The sequence below is a fragment of the Myodes glareolus genome, chromosome 18, assembly GCF_982192425.1.
Source record: "Myodes glareolus chromosome 18, mMyoGla1.1, whole genome shotgun sequence".
NCBI classification, from domain to species: Eukaryota; Metazoa; Chordata; class Mammalia; order Rodentia; family Cricetidae; genus Myodes; species Myodes glareolus.
This window is the reverse complement of record NC_142043.1, coordinates 66637356-66659379: the sequence shown is the minus strand read 5'-3', so window position 1 is coordinate 66659379 and position 22024 is coordinate 66637356. Positions and strand designations below refer to the sequence as shown.

General features: G+C 44.7%; 1 protein-coding gene across 1 annotated transcript in view; it reads right to left on the bottom strand.

The window, feature by feature from the left end:
* Fkbp5 (FKBP prolyl isomerase 5) overlaps window positions 1-21463 on the bottom strand; it is an 84341-nt gene extending 62878 nt beyond the window's left edge. Inside the window, exon 1 of the mRNA XM_085679869.2 lies at window positions 21311-21463. The gene's annotated coding sequence lies outside the window, so the exon portion shown is untranslated. The remainder of the gene's footprint in view (window positions 1-21310) is intronic.
* Between the last annotated feature and the right edge of the window lie 561 nt (window positions 21464-22024).

Below are 22024 nucleotides of genomic sequence, written 5' to 3'. Positions count from 1 at the left end.
TGAGGTCAGTCTGGTCTACAGAACAAGTTTCAGGAAAGTCAGGGGTACACAGAGAAATCCTGTACTATCCACAAAAACAAAACAAAATCAAAAAAAGAATTTGTTTGACAACAGAATAGCTATATGAACTTGAGCAAGTCATGTAACCACTGAGCTTCAGCTTCCCACTTAAAACAGGCTTAACATTACTGGAATTTGGAGCGTAGCTCAGAGCTGTCCGCAACTCTGGAAGAAGAAGAGTTCCTACGTGTTGGGATTCCGGGAATGGACCTATCGCACTGAGAGCTGCAGTAAGGCACAGTGAATGTCCGGCCTCAGCAGCAGCTCTTGCGACCTCCTTCTAGTTTGCTTTACTTTCTTAGGTTTCCACATACACAAACATGAATCTGGAATGGTAGCTCACACAGGTAACCCCAGAACTCAGGAGGTTGAGGCAGAAGGATCAGTTTCAGGCCATCCTCAGCCACACACTGGGTTTGAGACTCAAAGGTCAGCCTCTGAGACCCCACCTGCAGAAACAAAACAAAGCAAGTACTTCTGTTTAAATACACCGCACCAAGCTGCACCTCAAGAAAGGGTAGACTCGGGGCTCAAGGAGCGGCTCAGCAGTCAAAAGGGCTTACCGCTCTTCCAGAGAATCCAAGTCGGGTTCCCAGCACCCACTCAAGCTCACAATCCCTGCGCCTCCAGCTCCAGGGAGCCAATGTCCTCTTCTGGATTCCACGAGAACTTCACTCACGAGCATCATTCACACAGACACAGACGTATACGCACACATAAAAACAAAGAGGTGGATACACTAATTTCTGCTTTCAGTTTGATGAAAGAATGGGGTTACTTTGTCATCAACATTCCAGTTAGACAATTAATTGTTCACTCATTTTTGCAACTTGAAAACCAAGAACTAATTATTCTTTGGCTCTACACAAGACGCATAGGAACCAAGCAGGAAGGGTGCAGAAACTCTGCGCAATGAGCTACAGAGGAAATTAAAGCAAACCATTTGGGGGTTTTCTGTACGGCAGAGACCACAGCTTAAGGTCTCCACAATGAGGCAGCCACGAGGGAAAGCATGGCAGGCAGTGCTGGAGATGGGACTGAAGGATGGCTCTCAACCAGCAAGGGTGTGGTGGGGGCGCAATTAGGGCGGGCAGGGAAGACAGCACAGTTCAAGCCTGTGGCTAGCACAGAAAGTGACTGTGGAGGGCATGGCCAGCCAACAAGAATGCTGAAGACCCTCTAAACCAAGCCAGTGACCACAGCAGGTGGGGGAGGGCTTCCTGCAGGGCCAGCAGCACGCAGGAAGCAGCAAAGACATGAATCACCATGACCCATCCAGGAACTGCTCGTGATCCAATTTGGCTAAAGTGAAGGGTACATGTGGGAAAGACGCAGACGATGCTAAATAAATAGCAGAGGCTTGACTGAAGGACCTTGTGTACCAGAGTACACCATTTGAACTTTACTCCAAAGGAAATGGGAACTGAGCGTTTTTAAGGACAGTGACAACCAGACTGGCTTAAAACAACTTACTCTGGCAACCCGCCAGTGGCTTCCCAGCAGAGAGCCCTCCACATGGCTCACAGGCCATCTGAGAGAATGCTTCATTCCCACCTCTCGCACTCAGTTTGGGCTGCTCTGGCAAACATGTTACTCCCGGCTCCCTCTCCAGGGCTCTGCACCTGCTGGTCCCTCTACTAGGAACCCCACAGCACACCCTCCCATCTGCCCATCTCTGTTCTGTACACTGCTGTCTCACCTCGGAGGAGCACAGGGTCCACGGGAGAGACTCTCAATGACCCAGATGCTGGAACTGTTTCCATACAGGGAACTGAGGAACAGTGTGACTGACGGATGAATGCTTAGCTAGTGAAGAGCAGAGTCCTCACTCCGTCCACAAAAAGAAATCTGCATATCCACCAGAAAATAACGCTTTACACTCCTAGTGAGAGTGCAGGCTGGCACTGTGTTTTTAAGGGCAAATTTGCTAATATCTACAAAAAGTTTAATATCCTTTGTTGGGACCATTTGGAGTCCTGGCCCCCAGCTGCTCTTCCCTGCTAGAGATCTTTACTTTCCTTCTGATTTGAGTTACTGAAAGCTGTGTTAAAGTTGTTTGCCAGCTCTGCTTCACGAGCACGTGCTGCCTCGGCCTTGAGGATCAGAGGATAAGGTTTTCACCTGTTGGCCCACCTGACTGTTGGGTATATGAGCTTCCATGGTGCTACTGAATAGAGGGCTTCTTACCAGTGACTAGAGGTCCGTGTCTCTGTCTCTCTGTCCATGTGTCTTTGTGTGTTTCAATCTCCAGCCCCTTGCCCGAGGCTCGCGAACTGCATGGTAGCGCATAGAGCACAGACAGGCGCTGTGCGCTGCAATCCTTTAGCCCAATGACATCATGTCCAGAAATCTGACTGCAGGCATTCTCAGAAACAGGTATCTAGTGGAAGGCTACTACACACAGCACTTTCTGACAGACGCAACGGAGACAGTTCTGTGTATATGTGCAAGGGTGAATGCGTGTATCTATGTATATGGAGGCCAGAGGTGAATGCTGGGTGCATTTCTCAGTCACTTTTTGAGACATCTCTCATGGATATAGCATGTTAGGATGTTAGGATGGCTGGCCATCAAGTTCCAGGGGTCTGTCTTTCTCTCTTTTCCCAGGGCTTGAATTATAGACAGACACCATACACTTGGGTTTTCACAAGGATGCTGGGAAACCCAACTCAGGTTCCCATGCTTACATGGCAAGCATTTTACTGAGTCATCTCCTCAGCCACAGGGAAATTATTAATGGACTATTACTAAAAATCTCAACAATTACTGTGCAGCAGTTAAAAATAAGTTAACAGTTATATAGAAATTAGTGTGTAAAGATATTTAAGAATGACATAAAAGAGAAAAGCAATTTATGGAACAGAACCTAACTGTTCTAAGGGTCAAGGGTCAGTGATAAGGTATTTATTGAACATACACAAGGCCTTTGGTTTGGTCTCGATGACCACAGAATAACATATATGTCCATAAAATATGTGCATAAAAACACACATGTGGAGTGGGGTTCAGTGGGGGCATACTACTTGGGAGGCAGAGGATGGTACATCTCTGTGACTGGCCAGGTAGTGTACATTGTAAGCTCCCAGCCAGCCAAGGCTACATAGTAAAACCCTGTTTAAAAAACAAAACCATATGCATTTTTAAGTGCAGGAAAGCATCTAAGAAATACATCGAACCATTCTGAATCACAGGACTCAGTGGGGGGGAAAAATTTCTCATTTTGCTTTTTGTGAGTGAGCATTTATATCTTTAAAAATCAGTCCGTTATAAATAAATTTTTAAAAAAAATAAGGGTTGAAAAGATGGCTCAGGGATTAAGAGCACTTGTTGTTCTTCCAGGGGACCAGGGTTCAATTCCCAGCACCCACATGGCAGCTCACAACTGTCTGTAACTCCAGGATCCAACACCTTTACACAGACATACATGCAGGCAAATCACCAATGCATATAAAATTAAAAATAAATTTTTAAAGAAATCTATTAAATTTTAATTCTCATTAATAAAGAAAAGGTTGAGTATAGAGAGACACTTGAGAAGAACATAACAGGTGTTGATGCCCCACTGACCCACAGCGCAGGAAACGTGAGCTGCTGCCAGTGCTCAGTCAAAAAGGCACCGTCCACTGACAACTATTCCTGGACACTCACTCCATGTCGAGTAAGATGGTGAAGAGGAAGCAACTAGTGAGCTGGGTGGGGGGAGGTTTTTTTGGTCCCCATTTCTCTACCTCTCCTTTTAAGAACCTCTGGTGATAAGTTTGTATTCTCATTCTATCTTATGTTTAGAGCTCCTACTAAAATAGGCATTATCTGGCAGAATCAGTAAACAGATAAAAGATTAGTTTTTTTAAAAAAATATTTATTTATGTATTTCAGTGTTTTGTCTCCAAGTCTGCATACCTGAAGCGAGCATCAGATCCCATGGGACTACGGTTATAGAAGCTTGTGAACCACCATGTAGGTGCTAGGAATTGAATTTAGGACCTATGATAAAACAGAGACTGCTCTTAATCCTGAGATTTATACATTTTCATCTGTTTCTTCCATGAATAATTTCCACCCTCTGATTCTTTTAACAGTCTTGCTACAGAGTCCTGCCCCTGCCTCCCGGTGCTGGGGTTAGAAGTATGAGCTTTCGTGCTTGGCTTCAAATGCCGTTCTTGAAGAGAAGCTTCCACTGCAACGGGAAGTCAACTCCACCTAAGTTCAACCCATTCCCACTACACCAGCGCCCTGTCAGCCCCGGACTCATGCCCTCTCTGCTAAGAACATTCTAGAACCTTCCCAGATGAGCACAGCTTCTCATCTCCTAGACCAATCCTTTCTATCTATTCAGGGCCTTCAGCCCTCTTGGGCACCACAGTACTTCAGGGATAAACATAAATAGCCTTAACAGAGCCAAACCACAGGCAATCCTGAGAGAAGGTCAGCTTCACCTGAGCTGTGAGAACAACGACCATCCAACACAGCTCAAGATCCTCAAAGGACCTCGGGAAGACGAAGCTCTTAGTGTAACCGCTAAGTATTTTGTGACTGATTTCACAGTCTACCACTTTTGTTAAAATGTACAACATTGAGGCAGGTGTGGAAGTACAAGCCCAGAATTCCAGGACTCTGAGGCAGAGGCAGGAGAAGCAAGAGTTCCAGGCCAGCCTGGGTTACTTAGCTATACTTTGCCTTAAAAGCAACAGAATTATGCATGTGCGTGTAAGCACAACAATGAACAAGCAATATTAGAAATTTCCCCTTTTAAAACCAGGCAGTGGTGCACACCTTTAATCCCAGCAATTCGGAGGCAGAGCAGGCAGATCTCTGAGTTCAAGGTCAGTCTGGTCCAAGACAGCCAGAGCTACCTGTCTCAAAAAAAAAAAAAGCTACATCCAGAAATTACAAGTCTACCCAATATACACAATAACTATCGGCTCTAAGCAAATTGGTTTTTTTATAACTTCAAAAATAAAGATTTCTTCCAGTCATGGTAGTGTACACCTTTATCCCAAGACAAAGGAGGCAGAGGAAGGCAAACTTCTGTAAATTTGCGGCCACCCTGATCTATATAGTAAGTTTCAGGACAGTCAGGGCTATGTAGAGAGACCCTCCATCTAAAAAAAAAAAAAAAATCCTATATTCTTTGTGCGTCTCCTACAAAACCACAATAATTAGGAAATATCTGGGCAACAGCTAACTTTGGTAAAAGTTTTCTTAACACTGAGAAAACTATTAAGTATATTAATAAATTAGAGAAGAGTAAAATTAAGCATAAGAACATATAACTTGACCATCAGGGCTAGCTATGAGTAAAATGGAACATCTAATAAGATTAAGCCTCCCTCCCTTTCTTTAGAACCAAACCAAAGACAAAGCATCCTTGACCAGCTCACGGATGCCGGCTGTGCTGCTTCCTGAGGGACTGAGGGGAGCACGTGTCATCTGCCGTATGTTTCCTCTCAAATTGCACAACGTCTCCTCCACAGGCTATGGCTGCATCTAGCATCATGCTTAAGCATCCGGGGTATTGTCGTCAGAATCCCCAACAGCCACCTCTAGAGACTTCAATACAAACTGCAGTCTTCAAGTGGCCACAGACTTCATCAGTTAAGGGCTATATATATTTTCTCCATACAGTCCAGACACAATGCAGTTCCTGAACTTTAGCTTTCAGGTTCCTGTTCGTCAATGGCTCCAGCCCCAGGGGCAATACATAAACACACCAGTCACAACAGTGGACATGATTGAGTCTGACCAAACATAAGTCACTCCAGCAGTGAAGACAGCAACAGCAAAATCTTAACAATGTATGCAGGAGAGAGAAAGTATATTCCTTGGGTATGAATTCAGCTCCTTTATAATCCAGGGCTTTTCTGGGTTTTTCTCCACTGAAAAACTGATAAGCTTCTTTATCAGACAACAGCCATGAAACTCATCCTGTTTCCTTTTGTCACTGGCCTGCCAGGAAGCCTGGAGCTAAATTCAAGGTTCAAGCACAGACGCCATCTGGCCGTAGATGGCTGCTGTACACTTTTCTTCCTTTCCATTCTCTCATCTGCTCATTATTCCTCAAGTACTTCATGTTCGTTTTCCTTCATTATCAGCTCTCTTTCATATAAATTACAAATTAAAGAGAAAAGTGATGGCCTAAAAGTCCTTATCCCCAAATCACTGTGTATCTATTAACCCACGTTATCCAGAATATAGGCTTTAAAATGAATCTTTACTTTTGTCTTTCAAAAAAAGAATAAAATGAGATAAAAATCAAAACCTAGCCAGGTGGTGGTGGCGCACACCTTTAAACCCAGCACTCGGGAGGCAGAGGCTGGCAGATCTCTGTGAGTTTGAGGCCAGACTGGTCTACAGAGCAAGTTCCATAGCTACTGAGAAACCCTGTCTCAAAAAACCAGAAAAGAATCAAAACCTAAGTTGCTAAATTTGGGGCTCTAAATTAGAATTACAAAACTACTAAGTCTAATTAGTCTGGCAATGCCAAATAATTGTTTAAAAAAAAATCACCTCAAATTCTCTAGGATATCATGAGCATTCTTAAATCAAAACAGACACTATGCATGAAAATATTAAAATCGTTGGAGATTGAGTTGGGGAGATGGTTCAGCAGTTAAGAACACTGGCTGCTCTTCTAGAGGAATTCCCAGTACCAAAGAGCACCTCACAACTGTCTGTATAACTCCAGTTTCAGGACTTAACACCTTCACACAGATACACATGCAGGCAAAACACCAGGATAAAAATAAACCTTGAAAAACAGAAAAAATAAATCATCTGTAAAAACACAATTTGAGCGCTAAGAGGAACACCATTCACACTGGTTCAGAGACTGTATGCACACATCCACGAAGACAGAGTCCAGTGTATGACAGTGCTTTGGGGGGGTGGGGGTTAAAAGTGAAAAACACAAAAACAAGATGAAACAACTCAAACTAAGACATTTGGCAAAAATACTGTGAATTAAATAAAGAAGTTCTGGAATACGGCCATATTAAAAATGGTACAAAGTCTGTGAGTTCGAGGTCAGCCTAGTCTACAAGAGCTAGTTCCAGGACAGGCACCAAAGCTACACAGAAACCCTGTCTTGAAAAAAAACAAAACAAACCAAAAAAAAGTACATAAACAATATAACAGTAGTCTGTAAAAATACACAGGAAGCCTGGTGCAGTGGCACACGACTTTGATGGTGGCAGAAGCAGGCGGATCTCTGAGTTCGAAGCCAGCCTGGTCTATTTAGTGAGGTCCAGCACAGCCAGGGCTACAGAGACTCTGTCTTAACAACAGAATAAAGAAGAACAGACAGGAGCCTCAGTTTCCAGCTCAGGGGAAAAGCACTCGATTGGCGTATGAAAGCCCTGGGACCAATTCTCAAAATCAAAAAAGAAAAAGAATGGCCAGGCATGCCTTTAATTCCCGCAGAGGCAGGCGGTTCTCTGAGTTCAAGACCAGGCTGGTCTTCAGAGAGAGGTTCAGGACAGTCAGGGCTACAAAGAGAAATCCTAAACTCTAAAGATCCTCTCAAAAATCAATTTTCTCTTTCTCTTTCAAGGTATAAGAAACTTGGGATTAATACCCAAATAAATCAAATTATTTTTAAAACATCTTAAGAATTAAGCTAACAAAAATTGCTACTATGTAAATTTAGAAGGAAAGCTAGCAACCATTTATATATACCTTAGCAGACTTCTTTTCAAATAAAATACTTTTGGGCTGGGAAAGTGGGATGTGGCTCAAAGACCATATTCAAGCTCTAGTACCAAAAAGAAAAAAAAAAAAAAAACGAAAGAAAAATAAAACACAGAACTCACTCTCTCTCTCTCTCTCTCTCTCTCTCTCTCTCTCTCTCTCTCTCACACACACACACACACACACACACACACACACACAACATGCACGTATACCCTTCAAAAGAACCCAGATCTGCTCTGGTGAGAGGACTCAGCAGTCCTCAGGACCCACACGTGGAAAGAGAACCAAGTCAGCTCACACCACTGTCCCCGGTCTCTGTGCTGCCCCTCCCTAGTTATAACTAGAAGAAGGGAAATCTAATAAAAGTCACAGATCAGGAAGGGGGAAAATCCTCTAATCCCTTCAGAAAAGTGAAGAATAAGAAAAGCAAAATATGGTCAATCGATAAATGACCTGATGCACACCACCGAATACACGGGAAAGATCAATACAGAGCCAGTAGGTTATACAATTCGATCTCAGAGTGGTTAAAAATGACAAAGAAAAATCAGTATTTCAGGAAAACTGAATCTAGTCCAGCAGCCTGCTTCTTTTGGAAGGAATGGAAAAGTCTGCAGAAGTCTGGGGTATCTCTGTGACCCAGGCCATTTTCTCTTTAATCGTGGGAAAGAATATAGAACATAAAACAATTGCCAGTTGTGAAATGATTTCATGGTAAAATTATGCTTATGGTGACTAAGAAGTATTGTTTGCGGGAACAGTGTCTCACAGAGGTTACAACAATCCACTTCCAGGGAAAAGGAATCGCTGCGGCAGGGGCTCGGGCCTGGGATCTGGCATCGCACTCTGTCAAAGGGAAGGGGTTATTACTGAGTAACTGGTGTGACGAGAACCTTATCAGAGAAGAAAGCAAGGCTTAAGTAAGGTCCTTGCCATTCTGCCTGGCTCATGTTAAAACGGCTGACGGGAGCTCAGAGGTGGTCCAATCTAACACAGAGGTACCCAGCTCTTCACCGCTGCCAGCTAACTGAAGCTGTAAGAGAATCTGTTCTACCTTGACAAAAACAAGGGTTTACTAAAAAAAAAAAAAAAAAAAAGAAAAGAAAAGAAAAAAAAAAGAATACTGATGCTTTAAAGCACTCATAACTGACAACTTTAAAGAGGAGCTTTTCTCCTTAAAGCTGATTTTGTAGCCGTTTCCGAAAGCTGGCCTCTGACCTCCACAAGTGAGTCACAATGTAAGCACAAGCACATCACCCACACACTCAATGCATGTGCAATTTTAAATAAAGGAACAGTAGTTCTCAGCGGAGAACCCAATCATGACCGTCCCTTAACAGGGTGAATTACTACCGTGCCGTTCCTGATAGACAAGCACTTTTTATCTTGGTTTTGAGAATCGGCAGTAGAATTAGTACTGGTATAATCCCACCCAGACGGCTGAGTACCACAGCAATGACAGCAACACCAGCCCTTCTTCAGGCCTGAGAGCCAGAACCTGCATGGTAATCAGCTATGGATCTTGAACTTTCAACTACCTCCTCCACATCTGTTTCCATGCCTGTAAACAAGGCAGCTGGACGGAGAATGCCTTCCTCCCTTCTCTCTCCCCTTCTGTCTGTCCTTTGCACTCTGGAGCTTTGTTATTTAGAATCTAGGCTGTCTAGAGGGTAGGGAGAAAACAGTCATAGAAACCCACCAAACTCAGCCAGGCGGTGGTGGTGCACACCTTTGAGGGAGGCAGAGGCAGGCAGATATCTGTGAGTTTGAGACCAGCATGGTCTACAAAGTGAGTTCCAGGATAGCCAGGGCTGTTACAAAGAGATACCCTGTCTTGAAAAACCAAAACCAAACAAACAAACAAAAACCAAACTTCAAAAACAAAGAATAAGGATTATATAAACAACTAAAAATATAAAGAGAGAAAGCCAAAAACAAACTGACAAATTAAAGAGGCATAATAGTTCACAATAAACAGCCATTAGCTTCACTGCTAAAATTAGTTTTAAAGTTTTAGGGTTTGGTTTTGTTTGTTTTTGAGACTGGGTCTCACGACGTAGCCCTGGCTAGGCTAGAATTTGCTATGTAGATCTCCAACTCAGAGAGAGCTAGCTGGGTGCTGCTGCCTCTTCAGCACTGGAACTAAGGTATGACACACCAGGCAAAGACCTGTTTATATGCATGTGTGCCTGCATATGCATCTGTGAGTGCCTGGGGCCTGTGGAAGCCAGAAGATGCCACTGGATCTCCTGGAACTGGAGTTACGGGCGGTTGTGAGCTGCTATGTGGCTGCTGGGAATCAAACAGAGCCTCTGCAGGAGCAACAAGTGTCCGGAACCACTGAGTCCTCTCCTCGGCAGTTTCGGCTACTTTTATTCCCCAAGAAAAGCAGCGGCAGGGAGGGGAGCAGAGAAAACTGTAGAGCTCAATAAAAATCAATAAAATAATTTAAAAAAAAAGAAAGGCAGCGAGAAATGTCAGATGCAGATTCAGAAGTGATCTAGAACACTCAAGATCCTTCGACAGAATGCAAGTCATCTTCTCCCATGTTAGTTACTGTCTCTGCTGTGATAAAATACCTGACAAAGCCAAGGAGAAAGGGCTTATTTTGCTCCAAGTTCAAGGGTGCAGCCCACTGTGGTGGGTGCAGCAGGGCAGCAGCGTGAGGCAGTCAGGAGGCAGAGAGGCATGATGCTGACCCCCACTGCCTTTCTCCTCTACCAGCCTAAGACCCAGCCTGTGGAACGTGCTGCTCACCCCACTGGCGTAGTCTGGATGGTCCCTGCAAGCACACCCAGGGCTTTCCTCAGTCCACATGGAAAAGACGCCATGTTCCCTAGCTAGACTGTTCCCCAGCACTGTCACTGTCACTCTGAACGCTGCACCAATGCAAACAAATCCAGGGCACCTCTCCTTCCTTCAGGGTTCTGACGTGCATCTTCCCTCATTCTAATGATGCTGGAGACACTGTTCCAAACATCTTAACAGGATGAACTCAACTAATTCTCTGTGATCTCGGGGCGGAGGTTAGGAAACCTCCTAGCAGAGCAATGACTCAGCTGCCGACTTGCTAACTAGTCCTCCAACGTTCCGGTCACCTTCTTCAAGTTCCCATCTGCCTGGCAGTTATCCATGCCTCTTCACCTCTTCAGAAATTTGTCGGTTACCATGGGATCTGGGCTGCTATTTATCTTTGTGCCTGTGTTCTCTTTTCTGAAGGACCAGTGTCTTGTTTCCTAACACTGCTCAGAGCACAATGAGACCTAAAATATCTGAGCACAGCGGAGCTTGTTAGTTAATGAAAACTGCTCAAGTATATAAGCGTTCCTGAAGCCACAGGTCCCGGACCGGCGGACTCTACACCTGCTGTTTCTAGAAGCACCTCCAGCTAAGCGGCCCGTCTTGTCGCTGTATCTTACAGATAAAGAAACTGAGCTGAGGGAAACTAATATTTCATCCAATGTCTTGTCTCATTGCAAGATGGTAGTGATGAGACTCAGATCCCAGCAGTACAATCAAGAGTCTAGCTGGGGGTGGGGTCTAGCTCAGGTTGCTTGTCTAGTATGCACCAAGTCTTAAGCTGTGTCCCCGTACCACGTAAGATTGAACATGGTAACACACACCTGTAATCCCAACACTTGGGAGGTAGAAGCAGGAGGACCAGAAGGTCAGCTACACAGTGAGTTCAAGTTCACCCTTGGGTACAAGAGATGTCTCAAAAAAAAAAAAAGTGCGTGTAATATTGCACAGCAACCACAGAACACCGTGAAAAAATTCACTGTGAGCCAGGCAGTGGTGGCGCACGCCTTTAATCCCAGCACTCGGGAGGCAGAGGCGGGCGGATCTTTGTGAGTTCAAGACCAGCCTGGTCTACAAGAGCTAGTTCCAGGACAGGCTCCAAAGCTACAGAGAAACCCTGTCTCGAAAAATGAAAAAACAAAAAAAATTTCACTGTGAAAGCAGCACTTTTAAATGCCGGAGAGTTAAAATCAAGAGATCAAGAGGTACAGAGATTGCTTCCCACAAACTCATAATGAAGGGCAGGAGGTGTATACTATAAACTGTAACCCAAACTTGGAATGTGAAAAGTCCCTAAGGCAGAGTCCCCATGATTTTAACATAGTTCAGATACAAACTCATCTAGGCCTTATGAGTTCTAGGGCCAGACGTTTAGCTCAGTGGTAGAGCACTTAATGAGCACACATGAAGGCCAGAGCGTAATCTCCATCTGAGTTAAGGATGCTCACCAAAGACAGCTTTTCAAAGCACCCTGGAGATTTGGGCTAAAGTGGGAGATCCCAGCTCCAAAAGCAAAGTGAGCAACTACAACAGCACCAGCAGAATTCAGGACGTGCCTCCTACAACACCAGGCTGACTGAAGCCGTCTCTGGCCCATATACTGCCTTCATGTCTTACATGTATGACGCGCACAACAGACAGGGATGATCTGCTTTATCCAGTTAATTAACCCAGGACAAGCATAGTGGAAAATCAAAGGGAAAGATGAAAAAGAGGCATTGAAGCCAAGGTGTGGTGGTGCACTCTTTTAATCCCAGCACTCAGGAGACAGAGGCCGGAGGATCTCTGTGAGTTCAAGACCAGTCTGTCTGGTCTACAGAGCAAATTCCAGGATAGCTAGGGCTACACAGTGAAACCCAGTCTCAAAAAAAAAAACAAAAAAAAAAACAAAAAAAACAAGTCAGAAACAAAGGAATTTAGTGAGTCACTGAGGTTTTAAAAAACAGTCAAAAATGACCAGTAAGAATAATGGAGTCATTAAGGGCTGAAGAGAACTGCCTTGGCTGGGAGGGGAAAGGGCGGAGATGCAGAGCAGCTAGAGAGAGATGGTATTGACATGTAGTCCACTTCCAAACATGGGGCGTAGAAAGGCGTGGCAGGGCAGCACAACTGAAGTGTTCCATTTTGAGTGTGCACGTGTATGGGAAATGACACCCACGAGTGTGAATGCACATGTGCTCATGCATGTGGAGGCTAGAGGTTAATGCAGGTGACTTTCTCGATGGCTCTCCACCTAAGTAGAGGCAGGGTCTCTCAGCTGAACCCAGAGTTCACTGATTCAGCTGGTCCACTTGTCCAGTGAGGTCTCAGAGTACTGTCTCTGCCTCCAGGGCACTGGGATTACAGACGGGCTGCCGTGCACACAGCTTTTATGTGATGCTGGGGATCAGAACTCCAGTCCTCATGCGTGCACAACCAGTGTTCTGGCCACTGGGCCATCTTCTCAGCCCCCAGCGCCAGGGGTTTTAGAGAAAGAAATGAGTGGTACATTTGGACGACTGCATTCTCTAACTACTGCAATAAAGATAACCTAACTCCCTAGGCGAGAGGCGCTGCATTCAACAGACACTGGTTAGAAGCAGTTATCCTAATAAGAAGCATAAAAAAATAAAAAAATAAAAATAAATAAAAAAAAATCAACCTTTGTTTTTTAGTCCATGAAGCAAGAAGCTAAAGACAAAAGTTTCACAATTCCCATTTGTCAAAAGCCAAATCTATGAATCTCTGAGCTAAAACGAACTGATTCTGTTTATACAGAAGTCTGGTACACCAATACTACTACCATTTACCCTCTCTGTATGAAGCTACCAAGTTTTAAAGATTTTCTTTAACTTAAGTATGTGCATTCACTTATTTCTGACTGGGAGTGTGCACATGTGTGCAGGTGCCCTTGGAAGCCAGAACTCCCTGGAGCCGGAGTTAAGGCGGCTGCAAGCTGCTCAACACGGGTACTGGGAAGCAAACTCTGGTTCTCTGCACGAGCAATCAGTGCTCTTAACATACTCCTGAGTCATCTCACCTTCCCAAATTTCATGAAGTTTTAAAAGCACACCAACCATAATGCCAGCATCTGGGAGGCTGTCAAGAAGATCACAAGTTCAAGGCCAGCCAGACTAGAGTGGGATTTTATCTCAAAAACAACTAAACCAACCAAAATAAAACAAAAGGCACACTGATCAAAATTTTGATAAGTAGTAAGTCTGGAGATGTGGAGGGCACTGTTTTCCTCTCTCCGGGCCTGCACTTGGTTATGTGGACAACACAGCAAAACAAGAGGGTGTCAATGTTGCCAACAGGTGTGTTAAAACTTCTTCTCTAGTGAAGATAGGACTGGGTGAGTTAATACAGCAGCAGAATACTTGCCTAACATATAGAAGAGACCCTGAGTTCAATCCTTAGCACATAATTCATTCCTGAAACCTAAAGAAATTCACTGTACAAACAGGAGAAAAGATCTAGTCTGCCACTTCAGAGTTTCATCAACACGCTCTTTAGAGAAAACTCATTCCTTGATCTGGGCTGATAGCAGACAACTATCATTTTTCTGTTTAATGCACCTTTGGTTTTGTTGAAAAAAATACCAGTGACTAACCTACTGAAGCCTCTGGCTAGTCCTCTAGACACTTTAAATATCTCCCAATGTAGGAAATAACCAAAAACTTTGACACAGGTGCTCAAAAAAAAGTTGTTTATAAAAAAAAAATAAACTAACACCTATAAATTATATATAGTTAACCTTGAATAGCAAAGAACCAAAGAACATATACTGAAAATTATATAAAACACCAAGAGGGGAAATGATGTTTAGAACCATCACTATTTAAACCACGACTTAATCAGGTTTAGTTTGGCTATGGGAGACTCACCCTGAGCAACACGGCTTGCAAACACCAAGCTCGCCTCTCTCTGATAAAAAGCACCACCCAGAGACGACAACCAAGCTTTCTGGCCTCCTCTTCTTTGTCTAGGGTCCGGAACACTAAAGCTGGCACATGTCTATGCAGAACCTAGCACACTGTAGGTGTGCAACTCTTTCATAAGAACGAACACCACCTTCAATTCCAGGAAAGCTACTGCAAGGCTGATCTGTCCCTAGTGACACACATAGGATGACAAAATAAAGCAGGGTTTCCTCACCGTAGCTATGCCTTGAATCATCCTCTGGATCCTGCCTCTTCCAACAAAAACATTCGGAACTTCAGTGAAAAGCAACACACGCACACACACACAAACACACACACACACACGAGACAGTTCTCCTTCCCTGTCATTAATTGATTAGCTAATTTATGGTTGGTTATTTCACTTTTTGCAGGTAAGATCATGTCTCACTTTCAGCACACTTTTTCCTTTACTAAAAATGCAGTGTACACACCATACGGGGCAGAGTTTAGTAAGTCTGAGCACATGGAACCAACTGGCGAGTCTGGATTAAGCTGTACATAACATTCTCTGTACTGATTCTGCACTTTTCTGGAAGTTAAACATGAGAGAGAGACTGGGAGGTAACTCCGTGGGTGATGTGTCTGCTGTGCAGCGTGAGAACCTGAGTTCCAATTCCAAGTGCCCGTGTAAAGCAGGGCACAGTGGTGTAGGCCTGGAGCACCATCAACACCAGTCTGATGAGCGCAGACTGGCCAGCCAGACTAGCTAAAAGCTCCCGGTTTTAAAATTGAAGGTGGAGGAGCAATAGGAAAGAGAATGTTGGCCTCCCTGCACACACACATGGGCAAGTAAATCTGCACACACACACACACACACACACACACACACACACAAAAAAAAAAAATTAAGAAAAATAACATTACCTAAAAGGTAAATCACTTGCTTTCCATCACCCCAGAAAGGTCCCCTGAACCCCTTCCTGTGACCCACGGTCCTGCCTGCAAGCAGTCCTCCTTTCTACCATCTTGTCTTGACTGCGCCTGTTCCTGTGTTTTTCCCACCACTCTGCTTGTGGGCTCGGTAGTTTGTTTCTACTGCAGGTGAGCTGCTGTGCACACCCTGTACCAGCCTATTCCTGAGCACAGACTTTGTCCATTTTAGTGCAGTCTGTTTCTCTGAAAAGGGAAAAAAAGGAGAGGGGTTCACTTTTAAGTAAACTAGAATGGATAGCTACACACAAATATACATACAGTAATTATGTGTGTATATATTTATGTGTGCATATTCATATATACACAATTATATAGTTATATGTAAAGTGGACAATATATATACATACATACACACATCATATATATGATGCATATTTGTACATATTAACTGTGAACCCAAAACTGTTTTGTAAAGACTTATTTTATGCATATGAGTGTTTTGCCTGCATGTCTATATGCATACCATGTACTCAATATTCTTTTTTCTTAACTTTAAAGATTTCTTTTTATTTATTATGTATACACACACCAGAAGAGGGCACCAGATCTCATTAGGGATGGTTGTGAGCCGCCATTTGTGGTAGTTGGGAATTGAACTCAGGACCTCTGGAAGAGCAGCCAGTGAGTGCTCTTAACCTCTGAGCCACCTCTCCAGCCCTGCACTGAGCACTCCTAATCAGCCCCACAATACTAATTTTGCAGAGCTACTAAACTCAAGATAAATTAAATCTACGATGGAAAGATGACCATCTCAGCTTTTCTTAATTTTCAATCTATCTAGGAACACAAGAATAGAAACATCTTTCTCCCACTTGAACTGGTGCTGCACCTCAGCAAGACAAATATGTCCTCACAAATTTCGTCCAAAAACAGAACACTGAGATCTTACCATCTACTGCACAATAATGTTTTACACCAAAGACAAAACGCAAGATCTGTTTAAGATTTTTTTAACTCTGTCAAAACGTACACATGGAAACAATTTCATCAGTAAATATTTTACACAGGTAAAGAGCAGTCCATGCTTATTCAGAATACATGCTGATTAAAGACTCAATTGCTAAGATGTTCTCTCCAGTCCAAAAAGTAGCTCACCACCACATGAAGTCTATGACGAGGAAACTGACTCAAATTCTCCTGTGTAATTAATTTCAGCTGACAAGAGAAAGGACTTCACTTCCAGAAACACAAACATTAAAACACACACAAATCTATTTTTTTAAATAAAGACTTTACTTCATCACTCAAAGTTAAGTCTATTAAAACCAACCCTCCAAATCTTAAATGCTCCTCCAACGTTAATTTACTAACATTAAGGGTGAAAAGTAAGCGTTCTCTTGGCTTCTCTAGATAATTTATTTGCCATTACAATTCCTGTCATAGTAATTTTTAGTCAGTTTACAAAAAAAAGAAAAAAAAGGATACCACCACCTTCAAGCTTGAAGGATGCTGGAGTAAAAATCACTAATCTTTATTCTCCTTTAAAACAAATCTGATTTTTTTAAAAGATCAATTTGAAAATTGCCACCCTGCTCTGACACTCTGATGAACATTTTCAGGAGATACATTTAACAGTAGCCCAGATAGAGACAGAGTGCTACAGATGGTTCTAGAAATTTACCACTGGCACCAAAGGAAGGCTTGCAACCAGAAGAGGGAAAATGCAACCTCTTCCAGTCTTTGATCTTTCCTCCTCTTGTGTTCTTTGCGAACTGAGCAATTTCAAAACTATACAATTCGAATGTGCCACACTGTAAATATGAAGAAATATTCTGAGCCTGTGGAGGCTCCCTTTTACTGCTGTATGACTGTGTACTTAAAAACCCAGTATTTCACTCTGAAAATGTTATCATTTTCATTTCTGTAATAATTGTATCTTCTTCTAAAGGAAAAAAAAAAGAGGCTCAATGAAGCCTCGAGCTTTGTTACAGAAAACAGCAACTCCAAACATCTACAATCTCCGGCTTTCACTACTGAAAGCTGGCCTGGTTGTTCCAGATAACTAAAATAACACTTTTTCTTACTTCTGACAAATGTTTTGCTTCCAAACTAAGGGTTAAAACCAGGCACACCAAATGTGTAGACCCTCCACTCCCTCCAGTGGTCCTTCACTCTAAGGAATCAAATGTTTCCAGAAAGACTAGTAGTAAATATTGATTAAAGCATACAATGTAGACAATTATCACTGGTGGATTTTTGTTGGTGGTATTGTTTTGTAACGGGTCCTGCTACAGTCCTATTACATATGGCCTGGAACTCCGTATGACGATCTGGCTGCCTCTGCATCCTGGCACGCACCCCTATAGCACAAGTCAAATTCTTTCAACAAACTATGAAGGACGAATGATTCTGAATAGTGGAATTTTAGTGCTCTGAATATTACTATAACATTCTTAATAATCTACAAGGTACAACTGCTAGTAACCTGCCAACAGATACGTTCTCTAATAAATTCTTTTAGCCTGTCTCCCTTACAGAACTGGCTTTTATACAAAGTAATCATTATTTGCAAGTAAGCTCACACATAGGCATCCCTTGTTTTTAGACAACAGATACAGGGCTTACATATCATCCACCCAGCCTTCGATGCATGAGGTTTAATGTTTGAAACATCTGAGGCAGCACGTACGTCAGAACTTTAAAATGCAGCAAAGGGCATCAGAGCTCAATGGTAGATTCTTTGTCTACCATTGACCCTGGGCTGAATCCCCAGGGCAGCAAAGGTAAAAAATAAAAATGAATTAAAAAGCACTAAAATATACTTCAGAGAATTTTGGAAATATAAAATAACGGGAAAAAAATCTAGTTACTTATTGGTAAAAGTGAGAAGCTGGAGCATGACAAAATGGAGGTAACTGTTCAGTGCGCATTAATCACAGACCTGCAAGTGTCAAAACATGCACAACAGAATCTTCTTTGGAAATCATGAAAATGTTAAAGGCATTTAGAGCATGTTCTTAATGTCAGCTATAGTATTCACTTAAGGGTACAGCATTTGCCTAGTATACAGAAGAAGTGGTTTCAAGCCTAGGAGAGAAAAAAGAAGGACAGGAGGAAGGTGAGGAGAGAAGGAGAAAAGAAACTTTCCAGCAATATCCAGACTCAAAAGGAGCTACACTTGAAGGTAACAAACAGCCCTAATTTTGCGTGTGTCTAGATGTGAGAAACAACTTGTGCGTTAATTTTGAAAGTGAAATATGGTTGATAATTCTATTATCTGGTCTACCACAAATAAGACAAAGTAAACAAAAATCAGTAATTAAAATACCTAAAAACTGAATTTTAAAATGGGCACTAAAAAGCACTTTTCTAGGTCAAGCACACTCCAGCCATGCTTTTGTGTAACTACATGAAATAAGCTATGAAGGTCTGGGGAGACGGCTCAGCAATTAAAGGTCCCGGCTGCCCTTCCAGAGCACCCACATTTCAGCTCTCCTGACCTTCAGAGCCCTCTCCTGGCCTCTGATGTTGCCAGCACCAAGCATGCAAATAGCATACTGACATACAGATAAAAGACCCATGAGCATAAATAAATTTTAAAACAAATTTAAGTAATGTGACTTATGGTATTTGGTACATTTAAGTAGCATCATAAGACACAGGATTATAAACCCTCCAACTTCATGTAGTGAAACACCAAAGTGGAATTAAGTCATCTAAAACAAAGAAAGCCCCCTTTTTTTTAAAAGCAGCCCATTCTACATGGCGAAGAGCCACTTAATCTGCCTTCAGGAACTATCAGGAACTTTAGCCAGACCGAACCTCTCTGCACCACGGGGTGTTAGTTCACTCTAAACTGAAATGCTTTAGGAACTAGCAACACAGAATACCCTTTCTTTCCCAATCCAAGAACAAGGAAGAATTTCAAAATCAACTGACTTGCCTAATCCAAAACCGTAGGTTTTTCATGCTGAAGTGAATTAAATTATGTCTTAGGCTGGTGAGGTTGCTGAGGAGGCAAAGACACTTGCCACTAAGCTGGACCACCTGAATTTGAAGTCCAGGACCCACATTGTGGAAGGAGAGAAACACCTGTGCCAGCGTGATCGCACAAACACTGACAACAGACAGATAAATAAACAAATACATAAATGAAATTTTAAAAGAGAATAAAATAAATCCACTCAATATCACATAACTGAAAAGTAAATATTGAGAAGCATACTTTTAAAAAATGTTGGAATGACAAAAATCTCATTAATGTATAAACTTGCTGTTTTAAAACAATTTAAGAGTAATATTCCTATATTAATTTAAAATAATCTCGAGTGGTCCCAACTAATAGCTAACTCAAATTAGCTAGCTGAATAAAATGGCCACTCAATTAATTAGTGTAATTAAGTAAAGACTAACTACTCTGAAGTTCAACACCTCTAAGTACAGATTATACCCAACGCAGTTCCACACATTAAAGAGAAAGAGAGAAAACTAAACCACGTGTTTCTAACAAATAATGAACGTTATTAACCTTCCCATTTAAAAATAGCTAAAATATGCCATTTCTGTAGGGCCCACAAAGTGAAAGCTCTTAGAAGCCTGTTCGGCACATACCAGACAGCTGGGAGAGAAGCTACCAGAAAACGGTTAAGGGAAAGTACAACGGAGTAAGAATGTCCCACCAGGATAAGATAGTTTTCAAGTTATTTCTTGAATTGATTCAGACAACAAGAGGAGGAGCTACTACAATTCTATAGTAATAATAACAACAAACACTAACAGCAAGAAGCGGGAAGGAAGGGACAAAATTCTTAATCCAAATTCACCTTAACTTTTCCCTTGTCCTCTACCCTAAGAAAACGTTAAGACAATGAAAATAAACTCTCTCCTACCCCGGGAAAGGCAAAGAAAATACCCATTCAACGCTCAGCCTCAGTCCACTGGGAAAAAAAAATCCCCAAACCACCAGCTCCCAACTGCTGCCTGCAGAATTGACTGAAAGGCGGCCAAGCGCGGAACACACTGTCCCGAGCCCTGCACGCTCTGCTTACAACCTGTACCTTCCAAAGCTTTCGCCACCGCCGCAGAAGCCCATTATTCAAAACCCGAGGCGCAGGCGCTCCACCTGGCTCACCCTCAGCGAAGAGGATGATGAAGATGATCAGAATGCAGTGTGCTCCCTTAGCTTCATACGCGCGCGCGCGCGTGCACCAAAGGCTGGGTTCCGAGTCACGGGCTACCGCCAGGACAGTACTGTGATGTCCCAGGGCAGAAGGGAATGGAGACTCCTAAAACAACTTACATATTTAGAGAGTGAGTGAGTGTAAGCGTGTGTGTGCACACGTGCAGGTCAGAGGACAACTCTCGGGAGTCGGTTCCGGGGATCGAACTCCGGTCGTCAGAATTGGCGACAAGCGCCTGTCCCCGCTCAGCCACCTCGGAGGCCCCTAAAGCAACTTTTAATTGGCTTTCCCTCCTGCGTCCACTTCCGAGCCCGCGGGTCACCTGCCCGCCGGCAGCGAGCCGGCCCGGGAACGGCAGGTGAGGGCGGCGCCCGTGCGGCACGCCCATAGCACGGCCCGGCGGACGCGGCGGGGCGCTCCGTTATCCGCGCGCGCGCGCGGGGCTCCGGAAGGCCAAGTTTCCTCCGCGCCCGGCGGGCGGCGTGGCGTGGCGAAACGGGGCTCCTGGACCTGTGCACAGGCTGCGCGGGAAACAAAAGCCGCGCGCGGGCGGGCGGGCGAGCCGGCGCCGCGCTGAGCGATCGCTGACCGGAGGCGCGGCCGCTCCGCCTCCCACGCGTGGCCTCCGTCTGCCGCACGCCCCGTCCACGCCGCCCCGGGGAAAGCCGCGTGAGGGATGGCGGAGGCGGGACCGCCAGCGCCGGGCTGACTCCCGGGTCCACCGCGCGCGCGCGCGCTCCATCCCCGCGGCCATGGCGCCCGTACCTGTCGCCGCCGCCGCCGCGTCTCGGGCTCCGCGTCTCTCCGCGGCGCGCGCCGCCGCTCAGCCTCTCAGCCCGCCCAGCAGGCCGCCCGCCCGTCCGCTCGCTCGCTCGCCCGCCCGCCCGCACGCTCCAGTCGCTCAGCCGCGCGCCGGACACCGCCGCCGGAGACTGGCAGCGCCCGCGAGCCGGCTAGTGCGCCGGGCAGCGCCCGCCGTCGTCCCGCCTCCACCGGCCGCAGGACCCGCCTCCCATAGGCTCGCGAGGCTGTCAATCCGCCCCCAAAAGGCGCGCGGGCTGTAGCTCCGCCTGTCCCCATTGGTGGCCGCGCACAGTCTATGCAAATAAGGCCCCGCCCCCTTCGGGTGCCTCCCCGCCTCTCCGCCGCAGCCCACGTGTCTGGCCCTTGCCCTTTGTGGGGGCCGGAGAGGAGGGATGGAGGAAGCTGACTGACACCTCTTGGCGTCGTCCTTGGCCTCCAGACGCACTCCTGCTAAGCCTGCCCTGCCTGTCTGTCCACCCAGCCCGCCCTTCGCGAGGCCGGAGGGATCAGGCCATGCTGACCCCAGGAAACAACCTCATGGACTCCAGGATGCTCCTTAGAGACTGGGAAGCCCCCAGGTTAACACCTAGCTCCACGCTCTACCTCTGGGCCTCTGCCCTCTTCATCACAGTCGCCCAAGTGACGGGGACTGGAAGGAACCCGAAGGGTGGGCTC